The 23,679-nt window shown below is 39.7% G+C and overlaps 1 long non-coding RNA gene across 1 annotated transcript; it reads right to left on the minus strand.

Annotated features, from left to right (window-relative positions):
* Positions 1-20,628: 20,628 nt before the first annotated feature.
* LOC123440664 lies at positions 20,629-21,283 on the minus strand. The gene is made up of 2 exons (XR_006630341.1): positions 21,042-21,283; positions 20,629-20,940 (listed from the first exon to the last, which is right to left on the minus strand). It is a non-coding gene; the product is annotated as an uncharacterized LOC123440664 (long non-coding RNA).
* Positions 21,284-23,679: the final 2,396 nt, after the last annotated feature.

A 23,679-nucleotide genomic window follows, 5' to 3' on the forward strand; every position in this document is an offset into this window, starting at 1 on the left:
GAGCGCTTTTTGCATATCAAACGCTACTGCTAAAGCCATTATCCGTAGCGCTTGACAGAGCCAGCAATACTACTACTAAATAGAAGTAGCGCGTGCTATTTTCCAGTGCTATTACTAGGCCCCTACCTATAAAGTTTTTTCTACTAGTGTCTTGCTCTAGCCTCTTACTCAATCTCTACCAATTTTTCGTCCACCTGCGAATCAATTAATCAGCTTGATTCGCTAGCTTTGCACTCCGGAGCAATCAATCTGCTCTGATGCTTTCCGTGTGCGTTGGTGTTGTGCCCACTAGCTAAGTAGCTATAGCATGTTTTGTGTGCATGTGCATTATCTACCGGCGGAAAATCCATCAGGTAGCTAGCACGGTTAGCTTTGCAAAATAGAAAAATTAGCTAGAAAATCTCACGTTAATTAAAAAATGTGACCATTGATTGATAATCTTAGAAAATTGTAACCGTTAACTAAATAGATATTTTGGGTTGATCAGGTACAGAAAATAACTCTTTGACACGTTCCTAGATATATATATATAGGACGACAAATAGGACTATCCCATCTACACGAAACAGAACTCTCTCATACAGATTCTCAAAAAAAAAAAAAACTCTCTCATACAAGAAAAGAATGAGTCCCATAAAAGACCCACGCACGTCTTCCTCCCTCCTCCCAACCCTAGCCGCCTCCCCTCCCCCTCCCTTCCTCGCCGCCGCCTGAGGCAGCCGTCGGGCAAGCCCGGGGCTCCAAGGATGGTGGCAGCGGGGCCTAGGCTGCCCTGCCTCGGATCTGGAGCGGCGGCTTCATTGACGAGGCACGACACGCTAGCAGCCGTGCGGTCGGTGGATTTGGCGCCTCGGCCGCGTGGGCGGCGGGATCCGGTGGTCGTTGGCGTCCGGCGGCGGCTTTTACGGTGGCCGGTGCACGCGATCCGGCGCCTCCCCTCCTCCCGTGTTTGGCGTGCGGGCCAGCCTGGTCAGGCCGCGCTTCCTTGGGTTGTCGGTTTTGTACAGGAGGCGCTCCTGGTGGCGGGATCTAGTTCGGGCAAAATCCCTGGTCGGCCATGGCCGGCCGCGTCGACGGCGATGCTTGAGGGCGTCGTTCCCCTCCTTGGAGGCGTCGGTATGGACTGATCCCCTCACTTCCCCTTCCCCTAGGTCTACCGGGCGAAAGCCTTAACTTTGTTCGGCAGCGGCGGCGCTCAACGCTTTGGGAAGCTTGGGGTTGGGTGGCGCTTGTGGGTGGTGGACGACGACGGTGGTGCGACCCTATGCTAGCATGGATCTCCATCCGTTGCTTGGAGATGGATTAGCGTAGGTGGAGATCGTCGTTTGGTGTCATGGTGGCGTCGAGGGCGGAGGCACCTACCAAGGATGGTACCTGGTGCGGCAACAAAAGTCCTTCCCTGGCGCGTAGGAATTCTTCTTGTTACTCCTCTTGTTTGCGTCGGTTTTTCCCTTGAAGAGGAAAGGGTGATGCAGCACAGGAGCAGTAAGTATTTCCCTCAGTTTGAGAACCAAGGTATCGAACAAAAAGGAGGGCCTCGTCAAGTCCAAAGTACCTGCGCAAAAACAAACAACTTGCACCCAACGCTTCAAAGGGGTTGCCAATCCCTTCAAGATTGTTTGCAAAAGTAAGATCTAAAGGCGGAAAGTGCAACGAAGTAAAAAGTGTAAGGCTAAAAATATGGTGTGGAATAGACCCTGGGGGCCATAGTGTTCACTAGAGGCTTCTCTCATAATAGCAAATATGACGGTGGGTGAACAAATTACTGTCGAGCAATTGATAGAACCGCGCAAAGTCATGACGATATCTAAGGCAATAATCTAGCATATAGGCATCACGTCCGAGATAAGTAGACCGATACTTACTGCATCTACTACTATTACTCCACACATCGATCGCTATCCAACATGCATCCAGTGTATTGAGTTCATGACGAACAGAGTGACCCTTTAAGCAAGATGACATGATGTAGAGGGATAATCTCAAACCAATGATGAAAACCCCATCTTTTTACCCTTGATGGCAACAACATGATACGTGCCTCGCTACCCCTTCTGCCATTGGATGAGGTCACCGCACGGTATAAACCGAAAACCAAGCACTTCTCCCATTGCAAAAATCATAGATCTAGTTGGCCAAACAAAACCCACAACTCGAACAGAATTACAAGGATATGAAATCAAGCATAAGAGAGATGAGAAGAAACTCAAATAAGATTCATAGATAATCTGATCATAAATCCACAATTCATTGGAACTTGACAAACACACGCAAAAGAAGATTACATCGGATATATCTCCATGAAGATCATGGAGAACTTTATATTGAAGATCCAAGAGAGAGAATAAGCCATCTAGTTACTAGCTATGGACCCGTAGGTCTATGGTGAACTGCTCATGCATCATCGGAGAGGTCATGGTGTTGATGGAGAAGCCTTCCGTGTCCGAATCTCCCCTCCGGCAGGGCACCAGGACGTGCCCCAGATGGAGACAGAAGCTTGGGGCGGCGGAAAAGTGATTACGATGTTCCCCTAATTTTTTGTGGAATTTTTGGGGATATATAGGCGCAAACCCTAGGGCAGACGTGGCCGAGGGAGCCCACAAGCCTGGACGGCACGGGACCCCTGGTCGCGCCATGAGGGCTTGTGGGGTCCCTGGGACCCCCTGCCTTGGTTCTCAAGTCTCCCGATCTTCTTCCATTCCGGAAAAAAATCTTTGTGGAAGTTTTATTCCGTTTGGACTCCGTTCAAAATCCTCCTCTGGAAGGGGTCAAAAACATGGAAAAAACAGGAACTGGCACTTGGTATTGGATTAATAAGTTAGTCCCAGAAAATAAATAAAAGGCATGCAAAACATCTAAAGTTTGACCAGATAATAGCATGAAACCATCAAAAATTATAGATACGTTGGAGACGTATCAGGCATCCCCAAGCTTAACTCCTGCTCGTCCTCGAGTAAGGAAGTGATAAAGAATGAATTTTTTATGTGGAATGCTACCTAGCATAGTTGTCCTTTGCAACTTCTTTCACGTGACATGAACGTTCAAATCCATAAGATTCAAAACAATAGTTTGCTATTGACATGAAAACAGTAATACTTCAAGCAAACTAATAAAGTAGTCATGAGCTTTTAAAGTAACAAGGCCAAAGAAAGTTATCCCTACAAAAACATATAGTCTGGCTATGCTCCATCATCCTCGCACAACTAATGTAAATCATGCACAACCCCGGGATTGGCCAAGAAATTGTTTTCGCACTCTTACTTTCTCAAACTTTTTATAACTATCACGCAATACATGAGCGCGAGCCATGGATATAGCACTATAGGTGGAATAGAGTGTGGTGGTGGTTGTGAGACAAAAAGGAGGAGATGGTCATATTGACTCGGTGTATCAATTGGCTATGGAGATGCCCATTAATAGATAGCAACGTGAATGAGTAGCGATTGCCATACAAGAGATGCACTAGAGCTATAAGTATGTGAAAGCTCAAAAGGAAAACTAGTGGGTGTGCATCCAACTTGCTTGCTCATGAAGACCTAGGGCAATTTTGAGGAAGCCCATCATTGGAATATACAAGCCAAGTTATATAAAAGGTTCCCACTAGCATATGGTAGTGACAAAGCAAGAAGCTCTCAATCATGAAGAACATGGTGCTAATATGAAGCACAAGTGTGGAAAAAGATAGTAGCATTGTCCCTTGTCTCTTTCTCTCTCATTTTTTTTGGGCTCTTAGGCCTTTTTTTCTTTTCTCTTTTCTTTTTTTTTGTTTTTGGGCTCTTTGGCCTCTTTTTTTTATTTCCTCACATGGGAAAATGCTCTAATAATGATGATCATCACACTTTTAGTTACTCAAAGCTCAAAAATCAGAATGATGACGACTCCATAGGAAATGCTTCCGGCAGTGTACCGGGATGTGCAACGATCTAGTATGATCATGCAATGGAAATATGAGAGTGACGGCACACGTCATGAGACGGAACGGTGGTAGTTGCATGGCAATATATCTCGGAATGGCTATGAAAATGCCATAGTAAGTAGGTATGGTGGCTGTTTTGAGGAAGGAGTTTGGTGGGTTTTGTGCACCGGCGAGAATTGCGCGGCACTAGAGAGGCTAGAAATGGTGGAAGGTGAAAGTGCATCTAATCCATGGACTCAACATTAGTCATAAAGAACTCACATACTTGTTGCAAAAGTTTTTATTAGTAATCGAAACAAAGTGCTAAACGCATACCACGAGGGGAAGGGTTGGTAGGTGTAAACCATCGCGCGCTCCCGACCTCAACGCAAAGCATGATAATCAATAGATCAATTATGCTCCGACTTCCTAACATAGCGGTTCACCATACGTGCATGCTACGGGAATCACTAACTTCAACACAAGTATTTCTAGATTCACAACACCCTACTAACATAGATTTTAATATTTTCCTGAATCCATGTCTCAAAACTAATGGAGAGGAATCGAAACTTTTCTTTCTACTCAATGCACATGAAGATGGAAGTTTTTGCATCCTCTTTGGGTACCTAGCACATGGGACTACTTTCATAGCATAAGCCAACTACCAATCACGCTCCGCCGTGCTCTAAAGATATAAGTGAAGCACAAGAGCAAAAGGTATCTAGCTCAAAGGATATAAGTGAAGCACTAGAGCAAAAGTATCTAGCTCAAAAGATATAAGTGAAGCACTAGAGCAAAAGTATCTAGCTCAAAAGATGTAAGTGAAGCACTATGAGCATTCTAGCAAAATCACGATGAGTGTGTGTCTCTCTCTCTCAAAAAGGTGTGCAGCAAGGATGATTGTGACACAACAAAAAGAAAAGACTCCTATGATACAAGACGCTCCAAGAAAAACACATATCATGTGGTGAATAAAAATATAGCTTCAAGTAATGTTACCGATGGATTGAAGACGAAAGAGGGGATGCCTTCCCGGGGCATCCCCAAGCTTAGGATTTTTGGTGTCCTTGAATTTGGCTTGGGGGGCCTTGGGCATCCCCAAGCTTGAGATCTTTCCACTCCTTATCTCTTTGTCCATGAGAACGTCACCCAAAACATGAAAACTTCACAACACAAAACTTAAACAGAAACTTGTGATAACATTACTACAAGAATGCAAACTACCACTTCTTTTGGTACTATAGCAAACTTGAATTCCATCCATATTGATGATGAGCTACTGTATTCTAAATTTTCCATGGCTAGTACCCTCCGATACTAACCATAGTTTCATCAAAACTAGCAACCAACTCAATAAAAACAGAATCTGTTGAAAACATACCAGTCTGTAGCAATCTGTATACTTCGTATACTTCTGGTACCACAAAAAATCTGAAAAATTGCGAAGGTCTAGGGAAAAAGCATATAAATCAGAGGAAAAAATAATCAACTCAAAATCTATTTCTGAATAAAAATGAAAAATCATCTCGTGAGCAAAAAGTTTTTGTCTTTTTCCAGCAAGATCAAACAACCATTACCAAGACCAAACATAAAGGTCTTGCTTGGCTCAAACACAAAAAGAAACACAAAAAACGCAATAACAACAGAATTGTGGAAGTGTGGACGCAAAAAAACAGAAAGAAAAAGATAAATTTATTGGGTTATCTCCCAACAAGCGCTATTGTTTAACGCCCTTAGCTAGGCATAGTAGCGATAGAATCACGTATCGTCGTCTTAGTTGCTCAAACCATAAGTAGCCCTCATCATGGATTCATATGGCAATCTTATTTTCTTTCTAGTAAAGTGTTCCATGCCCTTCCTTAATGGAAATTTAAATCTAATATTCCCTTCCTTTATATCGATGATAGCACCGATAGTCCTTAGGAAAGGTCTACCAAGAACAATAGGGCATGTAGGATTGCAATCAATGTCAAGCACAATGAAATCCACGGGTACATAGTTCCTATTTGCAATAATAAGAACATCATTGATCCTTCCCATGGGTTTCTTGATATTAGAATCAGCAAGATGCAAATTAAGAGAACACTCTTCAATCTCATTAAAACCCAAAATATCACATAAAGACTTTGGAATCGCAGAAACACTAGCACCCAAATCACACAAAGCATTGCACTAATAGTTTTTGATTTTGATTTTGATGGTAGTTTCCCACTCATCATGAAGCTTTCTAGTGATAGAGACTTCCAATTCAAGTTTCTCTTTAAGAGCTTTTATCATAGCTTTGACGATATGATCGGCAAAGGCTTTGTTTTGGCTATAAGTGTGTGGAGAGTTTAACATGGATTGCATCAAAGAAATGTATTCAATCACAGAGGAACTATCATAATTGAATTCCTTGAAATCCATGGTAGTAACTTCATTACTACTCAAAGTTTTAACGTCTTCTACTCCACTTTTAACGCTTTAATATCAAGATAGATGGACTCCGAATCATTGGGGCACTTTTCAACCAAAGTGGATTCATATCCATCCCCATAATCATTAGGTTTGACACAAGAAAACAAAGATTCAATGGGAGTCACACCAAGGACTGCAAGATCTTCGTGATTCTCATCACGATAACACGCCTTTTTAAGCCATTCATGTCTAGCACCAATTTGGGCGGTTCTTTCTTGGCTCTCAATCATGGAGACACGCATAGCTTACAAAGTTTTATCCATGTTGATTTTGGTAGGAGCACATCTAACTTTCAAAGCATCAACATCACAAGAAATCCTATCAACGCTCTTAGCCAAATCGTTAATTTTGAGTAGTTTTTCCTCTATGGACGCATTGAAAATCTTTTGAGAGTTGATGAACTCTTTGATATTACTCTCTAGATCGGAGGGTAATCTATTGTAATTTCCATGAGTATTGTTGTAGGAGTTGCCAAAATTATTAGAGGAGTTACTAGGAAAAGGCCTAGGAACATAGTTTCCTCTAAAAGCATTGTTGTTGCCAAAGTTATTCCTACCAACAAAATTAACGTCCAAGCTAGCATTACTACTCTCAATCAAAGAAGACAAAGGAAAATCATTAGGATCCAAAGGAGCACTTCTACTAGCAACCAAATTCATTAACTCATCCATCTTAGCACTCAACGAGTTAATTTCTTCTATAGCGTGTACCTTTTTACTAGTAGGTGACCTTTCAGTGTGCCATTGAGACTAATTTGCCATTTGTGGCTTCTCCTAACGTGATTTCCATGAACGTTCCACCTGAGGCGGAGTCCAAGATATTTCTAGAAGCGAAATTCAAGCCAGCGTAAAATATTTGAATAATCATCCAAAGGCTCAAGCCATGAGCGGGACAATTTCTAATCATTAATTTCATTCTCTCCCAAGCTTGTGCAACATGTTCATGATCAAGTTGCTTGAAATTCATGATATCATTACAGAGAGAAATGATTTTAGCCGGCGGAAAATACTTGGATATATAAGCATCTTTGCACTTATCCCAAGAATCGATACTATTTTTGGGCAAAGAAGAAAACCAAGTTTTTGCGCGATCTCACAACGAGAAAGGAAGAAGCTTCAATTTAATCACGTCATTATCCACATATTTTTTCTTTTGCATATCGCAAAGCTGAATGAAAGTATTGAGATGGGATGTGGCATCTTCACTAGGAAGGCCAGAGGATTGCTCTTTCATAACAAGATTCAGCAAAGCGGCATTGATTTCGTATGACTCCGCACTAGTGGCGGGAGCAATCGGAGTACTAATAAAATCATTATTATTAGTATTCGAGAAGTCACACAGCTTGGTGTTTTCATTCATGGTGACTCCATCAAGCAAGCAAGCACACGAGCAAACAAAAAGCGGGCGAGAAAAAGGGCGAACGAAAAAGGCGAACGAAAAGGCAAACGAAAAAGGAAAATTGGTGAAGTGGGGGAGAGGAAAACGAGAGGCAACTGGCAAACAAAGTAAGTGCAAGAGATGAGTTTGCGACACTTACTTGGATGAGTTCTTGACTTGATCTTCCTCCCCGGCAACGGCGCCATAAATTCTTCTGCTACGGCAACAAAAGTCCTTCCCTGGTGCGTAGGAATTCTTCTTGTTACTCCTCTGGTTTGCGTTGGTTTTTCCCTTGAAGAGGAAAGGGTGATGCAGCACAGGAGCAGTAAGTATTTCCCTCAGTTTGAGAACCAAGGTATCGAACCAGAAGGAGGGCCTCGTCAAGTCCAAAGTACCTGCGCAAAAACAAACAACTTGCACCCAATGCTTCAAAGGGGTTGTCAATCCCTTCAAGATAGTTTGCAAAAGTGAGATCTGAAGGCGGAAAGTGCAACGAAGTAAAAAGTATAAGGCTGAATATATGGTGTGGAATAGACCCTGGGGACCATAGTGTTCACTAGAGGCTTATCTCATAATAGCAAATATCACGGTGGGTGAACAAATTACTGTCGATCAAATGATAGAACCGCGCAAAGTCATGACGATATCTAAGGCAACGATCTAGCATATAGGCATCACGTCCGAGACAAGTAGACCGATACTTTCTGCATCTACTACTATTACTCCAAACATCGACCGCTATCCCGCATGCATCTAGTGTATTGAGTTCATGACGAACAGAGTAACGCTTTAAGCAAGATGACATGATGTAGACGGATAATCTCAAACCAATGATGAAAACCCCATATTTTTATCCTTGATGGCAACAACTCGATACGTGCCTCGCTTCCCCTTCTGTCACTGGGTGAGGTCACCGCACGGTATGAACCCAAAACCAACCACTTCTCCCATTGCAAGAATCATAGATCTAGTTGGCCAAACAAAACTCACAACTCGAAGACAATTAGTAGGATATGAATTCATGTATAAGAGAGATCAGAAGAAACTCAAATAAGATTCATAGATAATCTTATCATAAATCCACAATTCATCGGATCTCCATGAAGATCATGGAGAACTTTGTATTGAAGATCCAAGAGAGGAAAGAAGCCATCTAGTTACTAGCTATGGACCCGTAGGTCTATGGTGAACTACTAACGCATCATCGGAGAGGTCATGGTATTGGTGGAGAAGCCTTCCGTGTCGGAATCTCCCCTACGACAAGGCACCAGGACGTGCTCCAGATGGGATGTTGCGGAGACAGAGGCTTGCGGCGGCGGAAAAGTGATTACGATGCTCCCCTGATTTTTTGTGGAATTTTGGGGGATATATAGGCGCAAACCCTAGGGCAGACGTGGCCCAGGGAGCCCACAAGCCTGGACGGCGCGGCCCCCCCTGCCCGTGCCATGAGGGCTTGTGGGGTCCGTGAGGACCCCCTGCCTTGGTTCTCAAGTCTGCCGATCTTCTTCCGTTCCGAAAAAAATCTTTTCGGAAATTTTATTCTGTTTGGAGTCCGTTCAAAATCCTCATCTGAAAGGGGTCAAAACATGGAAAAAACAGGAACTAGCACTTGGCACTGGATTAATAAGTTAGTCCCAGAAAATAAATAAAAGGCATGCAAAACATCCAAAGTTTGACAAGATAATAGCATGAAACCATCAAAAATTATAGATACATTAGAGACGTATCAGTACCTCTATCTGATCTGGAGATGGACCAGTGGAAGATGGCGGCGACGACACATGTGAGTGCGTCGGACCGGTTTGTGCCCCGGACCCGGTATGTGGCTCGGTTAGGGTCTCCGGCTTTAGATGTTAGGCTTAGGTGAGAGGTATGGGTATTTGATCCAGCTTGCACCCTTCATCATATGGATAGGAGTAGCGACAGATGTTGCCAAGATGACGGATTCAGACATATTGTTGTACTGCTTTGTAAGGTCCTAATAAAGAATCAATAAAATGACCGCATGCATCTCCCAGATGCAGAGGCCGGGAGTCATCCTCCTTTTCTAAAAAAACTTTTCTTTTTTGACGTCCCGTACAAGAATCGGATATGCATGTGTGTATAGAGAACCAATCGGATTTGCACTAACAGGCACCGTTTACGTGTCCATGCAAAACAAAGGCACATGTCACATGTATATATTTGCACACGCGTAATACACTAGTAGAAATAAGGGCTTTCGTCCCAGCTCGAAAAACACATTAGTCCCGGTTCCTTTACGAACCGGGACTAATGTTAGTATTAGTCCCGGTTCAAGCGGCAAAGGCGTCGGCCGGGCATTAGTCCCGGTTCAAATGGGACCTTTAGTCCCGGTTCGTAAGTCGAACCGGGACTAAAAGGTTTGGAGGCTTTAGTCCCGGTTCGTGTCTTGAACCGGGACTAAAGGGTAGACCTTTAGTCCCGGTTCGTGACACGAACCGGGACTAAAGGTGTTCAGATTTTTTTTCTGTTTTTAAATTCTTGTTTGTAGTTTCTGTTTTAAATTGCTTATATCTTTTAGGATATTTGATGTTTTTGATTGATTCTTTTTGCATTAGATTCAAAATTTTGTCTAGTTTCTGTTTGTGTCATTAGTTTTCAAATTTAAATGGTTTAAATTTGAATTTATTTAAATTTACTTCAAACCCAGTTTTTGAATAACTTGAGTTTACAAATAGTTTTTAATTTAATTATTTTTGCTCCCACTCATGTGTTAGATTAATTGTTGTCACAGTAAGATTTATTTGGTTATTTTTAGAATAATTTAAATTAGAATTTTCATTAAAGAAATATTGTTTTCTTATATAGTTGATTTAGTCATTTAATTGTTGTTTTTTATTATTTTTAGTTAGTTATTTTTGTAGATTTTAACATGTTGTAGTATGGTGCATATTTAATGCACAAAAAAAATCTACAGTTCAATTAATTTAAAAAGAATGCCTTTGTAGCAGATGGGTTTTCGTCTGAAACCTTGATACTTTGAGTTTTGTAGAAAATAAACAAAAATGATAAAATCTTCAAAAAATAAAAAAAATGATAAAATCTTGAAAAAATAAAATCCTTTGAGATGTTGTTAGGTTTTAGTGTCTACTCGGTATAGAAATTTTGAGATATGAATTTTGACCGTTTTTGCAAAAAAAGGAAAAAAAATAAACGGCCATAACTTTTGAATACGACGTCCAAAAAAAAATATAAAAAAAAACTAGAAAAAATTGGTACTCGATTTCACCCGGGCTTGCCCGGTGAAGTTTTTTCACATGCTCAAAATTCCAAATGGAAAAAAAGTTATTTCAAAAAGAAGTTTTTTCAAAAAAAGAAAGAAAAAATAATTTTATTTAAAAATATTACGTTGTTTTCATTGAAATTCACTATTATTGTTACTTATTAAGTTTATTTTAATAATTGTTTGTAATTCAAAAAATTAAATCATGTGACATGACATTAAGACCCATGTTGTTTAGGATTGATAGCTTACTATTGTCAGGAAAACAACAAGTGCACACTTGGCAACTAGGGGCGATAGAACAAGAAAGTTAAGCGTGCTCGGGCTGAAGCAGTGAAAGGACGGGTGATCGGCCGGGAAGTTAGACGATTTGAAATGAGTGATCCATGCTACAGCAGTGAGGATGGATGATTAGATATTAAATTGTCAAATAATTCAAAGATTTGAAAATTGGAATAAAACATAAAAATATTCAAAAATCAAATTTGAAAAAAATTGAAAAAAATCTACCTTTTCGGGTCAAACAAACAAAATAAACAGACGGATCCTTTAGTCCCGGTTCGTAAGTAGAACCGGGACTAAAGGTACTCCCTCCGAGGCGCCCACGTGGAGCACCTTTGGTCCCGGCTTGGAACAGAGCCGGGACTAAAGGTTAGGCCTTTAGTCCCGCCTCTTTGGTCTCGGTTGGTGAACCGGGACTAAAGCCACTTACGGGCCGGGACTATAGGCCCTGTTCCCACTAGTGATAAATTAATATATTTTTCGTCTAAAAGGACTAACTTATGTTTCGGCTGTACAATTTATTAACCGATTGGGTCAACTGAAAAAATATGTGTCCCTTACGCATATATATATATATACATAGAGTCCATCCATTTTCAAATCTAAGTACATATGGCTAAATACAGGTCCTAACACATCTACTAGATAGAATAGCTATCCAGATAGCATATGTTAGATGACATCATGAATGATATAAGAAAATAGAAAAGTATCCAATTGTGTGTCTACAAAGCTAAATTGGAAATTAAGTTATAGTATACTACATACAAATAATTTTGAGTAGAAGGCACATATACAATAAAAGTCTATTTTTATACTCCCTCCATCCCGAAATAAGTGTCACAGATTTATTACTAAACCAGTACATATTTTGTACTAGATCAACCACACTTAATTTGGGACTGATATAGTATTAATTCAATTTTTTTTACCATCAGTACATCATGGACATTATTCTTGCAAAAAAACATCTCGCAAAGTAAAATTTTTATTTATTTTAAATCGGTAGTTACTCTTACATGTGAACTAAATCTAGAACAGTGTGAGAATTCTCTTCGTATGCAACATATACTAACTAATGGCTATTATTAGCAACCTTAAGTCTACCTACATGAATGGATTCCATAGAACAGAAAAACAAGTCGACATGACTTAGGCGAATATGAGTTGAGCTACGCTTTGATGGTCACTGAAAAAGTATGCTTCATTGGGAACAATCAAAATATACTCATGTATGAAAACCAGCTTCAATGCATGCAAGTCATCAAGTAAAAGAAACATATGGATCGTTCTATTGTGGTATTAGTGTGAGCATTGTATCAAACGTGAACCAAAATGATGTTTTGATTACGAAACTAGGGACTATAAACAACGTGCCATCTCAAGTATTTTTTTATTCAGTCATGCTAAATATAGTGAGTAATAGAAAACAAATATGGGCACAGTAAGAGAGAACACGACATGATGTTAGTGACACGAAGATGATTTACAGGAAATTTAATGACCAAGGAAAACAAAATTGCAAGAGATAAACCATATATTATTAAATATGGTAGAGTCAAAAATAACATAGAGCTCAAATCCACCACGAGATACAAAGAGAGAAAGAGAGCAGGAAAGAGAGAGTGAGTGATAGAGAGAAAGTGTATGTGTTTTGACAACGTTAAATAATATATAGTGAAAAATTCAAGTGCTTTGGTAGATGGTCAAGTGCCATATACACCGAGAGTTAATTGAGCTACAAATTGAAGTATTTGGAGGCAGGGCATGTACTAATGTGGATATTGAGACACAACTATACGAAGCATACAACAAACAAAGGGTGGTTACACAATTTGATCTTTAGATTCAATAGCAATTACTCAACTACAAATGTTTAGATTTAAATCCCGGTGAATCTTTCCTATTGTTAGTCAAAAAATGGAACTTGGAACATGGAGTGGAAGAAAAAGTGTATGGTTATTCAATATGATAGGAAATAAAATAATTAATATGCGTACGTAGTATTTTTCTTTCGAACGCAGCACAGACAGAGACGCAAAACACACACAATACCAATACATTTTTTATATGTGTGTTGGGTACAAAACACAAAAAGGAATACAAATATTTCAGAACTCAAATCGCTAGAGAATTTTATAAAAAGCTACACGTGGTACTCACATTTTATAGTAGCAGCCTTAAAAATCCGATGGAGACATAAGAAATATTAAATATTCATTAATTTCAATAATAATTATAAAACTAATGAACAAAGTATTTCTTATTTTTCTTATTCAAGTATATGCTACATATAATTCTTTTAAACACCTATGAATATGTCATATATTACACGCACAATAGGGGTTCCTTTCTAGACACCAGATTGATATACGTCATTCAAATTATTTGGACGAATAGATCTATAAATTATGGCTACGATTTAATGAGATGTGTAGAATAAATATTATCCCATTTCACAAGATGCGATGATCATGCACGTATGGGTGGGACAAACAAACCACAAAGTTATGATTGTTAGAGTCCTACTTCAATAAATTTCTAGAGCAGTCCCTTTCCACCTCTATACATAGGATTACAAACCCTAACTAACTAAAACTACATCTCTAATGAAACTGATAAGTATGCTAGGACGTTTCATGGAAGAACCACAATAGCTAGACCTTCCTTCCCTGCCACAACTTTCCTCCCATGCTAGGACGAGAAGGTGTGCTATATGCATACGAATCTTAAAAATGTGTGATGGGTGGTAGTGTAGATTATGAAACATGCTAAGTTCACCTATGAGAAATAGGATACATGGTGAAAAGACAGTAAAAAGTGATAAGTTTTTTATATGTGATTTGGAAATATTACATGAAATAATACCTACACTTGAGCAATAGGATACATTGACTGTGTTAAAGAGTATGTGTCGTGATAGCATGAAGATAATTAGAGAAAATATACAAATTAATACTATCACGGTTTAAAATATATGCTCTCTACATAATTTCTACTATCGGCAACGTAACAAATTTGTTGAGTTAATACTAAGTGATTTGGATGTGTGATTGGCCACCATTGATTACAAAAGCCAAGGCCTTAGGCTGTGATAGCAATATATTTGTTATACTTTTACTTCTTATAAGATCCAATTATTAATGCATGCATGAATCACACAACTACGCAACTACGCAAACTAGGACTAAAGTAAGATTACTCTAAATAGCCATATGAAGAACACCAATTGATCTACATACCCAATCTAGAAAAGATAGGGCACCTGACTAGCGAATGTGCACATAGTCTATTAATTTGGTGTGTGTTCTTGTAGGTCGATTTAGGACTGTGTAAACATGTTATTCCAAAGATATGAAGCAATATCTTTACATATTTTTTCATAATTCATTTTTCTTATCTATGAGCAACCTAATTAATCATATGTTCACATATAGCATAAATATGGAATTCAAACCTTAAAATGTACCAATGTATATAACATTGTGTATTATACAATAAAAGTGGTAAATATGAGCGTAAAATATGTGCAAAACATAAACTTAACTAAACAACATTTTCATACAAAAAGATCTAGCCCTCACATTTGCGAGGGCCACCCTGCTAGTTGTCTAAAAAATATTGATAGACTAGATTGTTAGCATTATCAGTACGACTCTCAATCTAAGCCTACTACTCAGGAGAAAAAGTGATACTCCCATGGGGTTTAACCTGCCCAACATGAATATGAGGCAGTTTGATTTCTTCAATCAGAGTGATATTTCCTTGGCGGTCCTTCTTGAAGTTTCCAAGGAGCTCCCCCAACTCCTTCTCTTCACGTGTCTTCTTGTACTCGTCATAAGCTTGGCGATGATCAGCCAATATTTCATCAAGATTGGGCTTAATGATGTTATCGGCGTCTACCTCAGATGGGTTGGGAAGATCAGACATGATGGCTGATGATGATGATTGGTCTTTAGTCCCCAGCGGAGTCATCAAAAGGTGTGTTGATACATGAATATGTCACGTCTACCCTCGACGCCGGGAGTGATGCACCGCAGCTCACTTCGAAGGAGACCCGACCAACAGCATGATACGCTAGACACTCAACGGACGATTTTGTAGACCAGAAGCCTCACTTGCCCGAGAGGGACCTTGTGAGGGAGTGCGGCGGCTATGCACTGCCCTAGGTAAATTTGCTCCCCTAGAGCCTCCGGATTCGCACCTCTCATACTAGAGGAACAGTGAAGAACGAGAGAAAAAACAATGGAGAAAAAAACATAGATGAAAAGCTAGTATAGATTGATTTGTTCGATTGTGTGTTCTTTTAATTGGCCATCACCTTCACTCTATATAAGAGGCGGCTTGACTTCTTGTACAAGCAAAGGATGCATCTAGGCTTTCCTTGAAAATTACATCAATTCACGTCCTAGAATCCCAACTCTTGTCTAACTCGGATTCAACCCGAAGCTGGATCAAACTTGTGTCTTGCTCCTTGCACGGCCTACACAACCTGCATATGATCTCCGATTGAGACATTTTTATATCAGAATCAATCGTTTCGACAAGACGAAAAACTTCCACTAGTGTAGAAAAGCCTAGCTATGGCGTGGAAAAGATGGCCTTGCTGGGGTACACACCCGACGCCACCAATATAGCGACACTCTTAAAAAATAGTGCTGGTGTTGGAGATGATGCCAACAGTATTTGACATGTTTATGGCGTGCCACAAGGCCAACGCTAGCACTAATATATGTCTGTAGTGGCATTGCATGTTAGTGCGACGCCAGCAATTTCATTTTACGATTTAAACAAAATCTGTACATAAGCGTGATCAAACCAAAATGACAACATAATCAAAGTTTAGAATAGTAATTAAACAACACAATTCAAATACCATAATCTATGTTCAAAATTACCCATTTATTTGACATTATTCAAAAAAATATCAAAAGTAGGCAAATAACAGAAGTACACAAGTTCAAAGAAACAGGAGGTGGTAATTGTAAGCCTACTAGCTAGCTAACATGACATTACGGTGTGTGGAGTCAGGATCATATTGTGGAGTGAGTAGACCATCATCATCGTTGCCAGCAGGTACACCATGATTTCGTCATGATCGTAGTCAAGGTAGAACGTGGCTCTCTCCCAACTTCCATCTCGTAAGCAGTTGCAAGAGTTGTCCAACCAGGGAAACGAAAATATGTGCGGGTTGGCTCAGTGGTGACAAGACAATTGAATCATTGGGTCATCACAATCTTCATGAGGGTGCATTTGAATATGATGGTTGTATCAAGCGGAACTCGAAGAAGTCATGCCTTGCCCCACAAGGGATGACCTGAGTAAAATTGAAAAAATAACTAGTTAGACTATTTCAGCCACAACCGTACCATATGAAACTAAATTATAACATTTTGCACTAAATCATATATATATATCGTCTTAGTGATGAAGTCTTTCGGAAGATCGATGAAGAACTTACTATCCTTGTGGCATCTCAAAGCACCACAATTCTTACATGGTACATCCATTTACTGTTATCAATATCGTTGATCAAAGCAAGCATAGATCATTATACTAAATAACCAACACATCAAAATAGAACATATACTAGTAATTAAGAAATTCTACAAATGGTGCACGATTCAAACATATAATAACATGCATCAAGTTAAATAGTCATTCATATACGAAATAACTAGCTATAGTACTACATCCACCATCTACCAAGCTACTGGCCACAGGGGCCGGCCCCGTGGTCGTCCTTGCGATGACACTGTAGCGGATGCACCAACTCCTCCTCCTCCTCCCGTGCCTCGAGGTTATCCCAATCTACGGGATCCCCCTCTACGCTCTTCCTCGCGGCATACTGATGGAGCATCCTTTTGTTGGTCTCTAAGATTTTCTCATCTCACGCAAGCTCGGTCACAAAATGGGTCGAACAACTATTGCACGACATGAAGTTTCTCCTTCTCCTCAGCCATAGTGCATATGCTTATGTTCTCCGGCACAAGGAATGACACATAGTCATGTCAACCAGGGAAGTTCAGAATCATTTTTTCCTTATGACACTCAACCGTCTTTGCATCATAGGTGCGTGCCCCTAACTCTCGGGTGTCCCAGTGTCCAAGCTAGTGGACAACATTGTCCTTTGTGATGGTTGTATAGTACTTAGTCCCCTTTTGTAGCCATTTGACTGTACCTGCACAACACACACACACATATATATACAATCTAGAGAATGTAACTAGAGAATATATGTATGTGTAAAATAAAAGTTTCTATAGTAACTACACTACAATTATAACTGAAATCTAAAACTATAATTACACCACAAATATGCACTACACAACTACACTACAATCTGCAACTACAATTGCCCTAAAAACTGCACTACACAACTACACTACAAATCTGCACTACAGAACTACAATACAATATGGAACTACAATTACCCTAAAAATTTGCACTACAAAACTATACACTAAAATCTACAGTACACAACTACACTAAAATTTGCAATGCACAACTACCTAAAATTTTACACTATGTTCTTACACTATACAACTACACTAAATTCGACACTACAATTACTCACCGGCGATGGAGACTACGGGATTGGTGAGTCCTTGACGGAAGTGGTGGAGAAGATGACAATGAAGACCACATCAGAGAAGATGGCAACGGAGATGACGGCAACGATGTGGAGGCGACGGGGCTGGCAGGTCCTTTATCCCGCGGCGGTGGAGGCACGGAGACAGCGACGACGACAGTGGAGGTGGAGACGAAAATGGCGTGGTTGATACGGCGGTGGTGTGGAGTCGGAGATGGCAACCGCGACCGAGGGCTTGGTTGTTGCCTGCGGCTGCAGAGTCGGGTGGTTGGAAAATTATTTGGAGTGTTTGGGTGGGGAATATATCGGGTGTATATGGGTGGTTGGATTTGACACACGATGGTGTGTTTGGTAGCATTGGCCCACGTGGCCTACTTCATTTCCTATGTATTTGGTTTTACTTTATTATTTGTTACATTTTTATTTCATTAAGTATGATTTATTTCATTTTTTGTGAGTATATATACAGAATTAAAATAAAAGTTTAAAAGATAATACATAAAGATGAGAACAACATAGATTTCATTAGTTAATGTGGTGTGCTTACATATATACAATACATAAGGATAATTAACAATAGAAATTATAATTTACTACTAAATCAAGACTAAGAACATCAGAATTAAGTGTGATGACGACCATGAAAAAAATGTTGTCATCGATCCTGCTGGGAGAAATAGGCCAAGCATGCAACCGGCTCAAAGTGCATATCGAAGCATATTAATTTTTTTGATTTGGCCTTGCATCACATTGTTCTCGAGTTTCATCTCATATATTTGTCGTCTGAGTGGTCTAATGGAATAGTTGAGCAACCCGCTTACGTACTTCTGAACGAGAGCAAGTCATATCCATGTGAAGCAATATTTTTCCTCTGTTTTCTATGGATCACAATATATATAGATCACATATTGATGCGAGCCACACTAGAGGAGTTGAATTGTGCAAATTATATAAAAATATATCAAGAGGTATTTTTTTGTCATATATGTATCTTTCCACGGTTGGTGTGGATGTAGAACTCTCGCTATGGACTACATTCTATGTGTGCCATATGCTTATCAATAGGGCGTCGACAACCGCAAAGGAGCATAGGGACGATATCTTCGATGCTGGTGGCGTAGCTGCCAGAATGAACGGAAGTGGCGCTGTTGCGGCAGGATAATTCGGGGAGCTCATGGCATAGCCAAGAGGGCTAGACAGGAGCTCGGCCAGGGCGGCGAAATCCCAAACTTTGACACGCTTCTCCGACTTGAGTCCATAACTAAGAGGACCTATAACTAGTTAGGGAGAAGAATTGAAAGTGCATTTATTTTGAGAAACAAAGGGGCTACCTAACACTAGGTTATGTAGGCCAAACTTAGTACCGGCGTACACGAATAATGGCCGACAATACTACATAATATATTTGTGGCGCCACAGGACATCTCACGCCAGCAATATATTCTGACTAGTCAGCTCGGCAGGGCCCACATTTTGATGGTGTTCCACTTTAAATCCACGCCAGCACTAACTACACAAAGCTACCATACTATTTCGTCCAACTCTATGTTATTTGAAAAAAATAGTGCTGACGTCGTGCCAAATTTACGCGCCACCAACATAAGTTGTGGCTAGCCATTTCCCTATTAGTGTCTTCTGTTGACCACTTTTCCAAATAAGGCCATCTTGAATACTCTAAGAGGTCAACTTTAATTTTCAGTCATATTTGGTCTTGTGGCTGACAAGGTTGTCCGAGTTTTATAGAGATTTCGTAGGCCGTATATTATCTCAAATGATGATGACTCCAAAAGAAAATCTGTCCGTTTCAGACTATATGCAAAACTATCATATAGAACTCTTTTCCATACGAGGCCATCTATATAATCACTTGAGTCCGTCTTTAGCTTCTACTCGAATTGCCCAAAATTTATATTTTTCACTGCTCCAGCAAGCTTTCACACGGCAAACTTTTCACCCGACAAGCTTTTCACCTATCATGCTCTTTGCCGGAAGGCTCTTCCCCAGCAAGCTTTTCCCATGACCGGCAACCACTTTGCCCGCAAGTCTTTTTATTTGGATTTTTCGACTCAAACTTTAGCCTGATCTTGTTTTCCATCTTCAGGTTGCATATGACCTCAGATTGAGATGTTTTATATATCAAAGTCAATCGGCTTGATGAGACAAAAATGTTTTTGTGTCGTCAGTTTTTCCATTCTAGGCCGTGTTGAGGGCCGAACAGCTCGCGCCACCCATCAGACATCACATAGGTGCTTGTCTGATCCCTCACGTCACATTTTGCCTCGTGGTAGGGTCGGACTCTAATGGCTAGAACTTTTGCATACGACATCTGTTTGAGATGATGTTTATATCAAACTCTATTGTTTTGATGAGACAAAGACAACCCTTGCCGAACATGTTCTCATACAAGGTCATCCTAGGACTTAATCGGCTGAACAATACTGTGAATATGAAATCTCAGTACTTTGAGCATAATTTTGGCCTTCGAGATGAGATCGGACAGCGATGGCCCAAACTTCAAAGATGTTCATGACAGCACTACAGATTTTTTTTTTATGCAGAGCACTTCTTCATTTCAATCGATCTTAATATTGTTTTGTTCCATGTCAAAATCTGGTGTCAAGATGTGCAACCTTTCTCTTCTCGTGACTTATCCTCCACCGTGTAGCAATGTGTGATTGCATCGTAATATCATTCTCTTAACATCTACCACTCGTTGAACCAAACACCACATGTTTTTTTGGTACGATTACTTGTAAACACACTTGCAAGACCAACACATGCGCAATCACTTAGTAATTTAATATAACTTTGGGAAGAATACAAGTTCTTAGCAATCTTCCAGCTACTAGAGTTGATGCGACGTTATTCAATGTAAACATGCCCTTCTATCTTACATCTATGTGCATCAAATGTTCTTACACAACTTGCATATGCACCCGTCTTTATTGCATTTGGACCTATAGGAGCACCACCCATAACAAAGAGGATTATGGACGTTATCATAACGGCATACTTCATCACAGTTGGTGGAATTGCATGTTTCACCCGACCCAGAATAGGTATGAATACAAGTTTCAAAGGTTCTAGCATCTGAAATTTTTCACTAAATGAGTATTAATAGATAATCACATGTCTAGTTTCTCGTCGGATTAGTTGTTAAAGCATGTGGTACTTTAGGAACAAACGAGTACCTGATGATGATGGTAGCATGAGCAACATTAGAGTCACGCACATTAGGGCAGTCCTCATCTTGGCTAACAGCGACGTTGATGGTGGGAATTGAGGATGTTTTGTCTGAGTTGTAGCAGAAATAATAATATGGCTACCATGTTATATTGAGGAATGGACTTCAATGATAATTTAAATATATTTTCTATTAATTGATGGAAATAGAGGGAAAATATGAACAATTATTGAGAAGGATTGGTTTATACCCGCCCATTAATTTTCGGCATGATCCTTTCCCTATTTAACAAGAGATCGTATCGTGTTACTAATTAATAACATATGATTTGACAGATTTCTACTCTAAAGGGAGAGTCTGTACATGGTTGGTTGCTACTCATTCAGTCCTAAATCTAAAATAATTTCGAAACAAAGCATCGAATCGATTTGAAATCAATCTATTAATGCAATTAATTAGTGAGATAATCAATTATGCGTGCAATTAATTAAGTCCATTTAACTAAGGATTTTTCCACAACAAATCAATTATGAAATCTTGATACTAATGCAAGTAATTAATTAGTTACGCACTTAATTGTGGATATATATAATCACCGGTAGAATGTTTTTTCAGCTGTGTCTCTATGTTCTAACTCCTAAAGGGGGAATTGGTAGGACTATATTCCGGCTTATTTTTGCCTCACTGGTTAAATTTTGCCTCACCTCCCATCACCTCCATCCATGCTGCTTTTTCACCCTCCCACTAAAGACCGAATCGATTTGCCCGAGCCTACTTGTATACCCTTTTGGTGGATGTTGATTCAATTCAATTAGATATTTGGTAATTAAGAATTAAGAAATTGCATAATATATATGAGATCACCTTCCTATAAGATAGACATTTTTTACGCAATAATATATTAAACTAAAATAGGATATTTCTTAATAATAAATCGCCAATTCGGCACACTTGCCATTTTTTTAACACTCTCTACTTCTAAATGGGGAGTTCATACATCGTTGGTTGGTACTCACCCACTCATTAATGTAAAACAATTCAGAAACCAAGCACCAAATATTTTGCAAAATTAATATATAAATGCAATTAATTAGCTAGGCAATTAATTACGCATGCAATTAGTTGATTCCATTTAACTAGGGTTTTTTCCACGACCAATCAATTATGAAATCGAGCTATTAATGCAATTAATTAGTTACTCTCACACTTAATTATAGATACATATAATTAATAGTACAAAGTTTTTCAACCATGTGTGTACTCTTCTCTACTCCAAAAGGGGGTGTTGTTAGGTCGCTACTCCGGTTTATTTTTGCCTCAGCGGTTAATTTTTGCCTCACCTCCCACCACCACTCTACATGCTGATTTGTCACTCTCCCACTAGAAACCGAATTGATTCGCGTGATCCGACTTGTATATTCTTCAATTCAATATTGTAGATATTACGAAATTAAGAATTTAGCATAATAAATATGAGATCACCTTCCTAAAAGATAGACAATTTTTTCCGCAATAATCCACCAAAATAAAACTCGATATTTCTCAACAGTAAATCGCCAATCCCACACACTTGTCATTTTTTTACAAGTAAATAATCCCATGCATTTCACATTTCTTTCCATTACTATATTATAAATGGATGGAACGATGAGACATGAATTTTCATCATGAATTCTTAATGATATCTATGTAATACTTGTCCATAATTACTCATGACGATACAATTCTTATTCCTTTTCTCTATGAAGAGGGAAATCACTAGAAATTGGAATTTTGGACTTGAAAACCAAGTAAAAGGCTCTAAAATCACATGACTCCAAATGACCTGAAACTTCACGGATAATTTAATGGAATATATAAGAATTATTGGGCAAAAAATATACAAGAGGGGGGCCATCGGCTGGCCACAAGCCAACATGGCGCGCCCACCCCCTAGGCACGCCATGTTAGCTTGTGGGTTCCCAGCAGGTCTCCCGGCCCTCCTCATCTCCTATATGGTGTGTTTTACCCTAAAAAAATCATAGGGATACTTTTGGGATGAAGCGCCTCCGTCTCGAGGCATAAATCAAGGCAGAGGCCCTTTTAATCTCCGGCAAAGAGATTGTGAGGAAACTTCCCTCCAGGAGGGGGAGATCGAAGCCATCGTTATGACCAACGCTTCCTCCTTCGCGGGAAGAACAATATTCACCATTATCTTCATGAGCACCATATCATCTCAAACCCTAGTTACAATAATAAGAGTATATATGTCGTTCATCACATAATTAATGGTTTGACGACTTGTTTAGGAGTGAAATGAGTGTTGGTCGATATTCAACACGTAGAGCATTAGTAGAAGCCACACATACTAGAAGAATTAGTAGTTGATGGAACGAACGGGGCCCAATGGGTCACTTGATCAGGAATAGAAGATTTCGCCTCTCGAAGAACCCATTGAACTACCTGGCCCAGCGTGGGTATGGTGGTTGGATTCAGACCCGGTTAGATCCACGACATATCATCCGGGATCAGATGCGCAAGGATGTACACTGCTAGGTCACTGAACTGCCTCTCAGCTATCTTCTCAATCGCTGGATTAGAATACTTAGCCATCTGAATGCTTCTAACCCAAGCTAACATCGTCTTCCAAAGGTGGTCTACACGAT

Source organism: Hordeum vulgare, chromosome 3H (assembly GCF_904849725.1).
Source record: "Hordeum vulgare subsp. vulgare chromosome 3H, MorexV3_pseudomolecules_assembly, whole genome shotgun sequence".
Lineage (NCBI taxonomy): Eukaryota > Viridiplantae > Streptophyta > Magnoliopsida > Poales > Poaceae > Hordeum > Hordeum vulgare.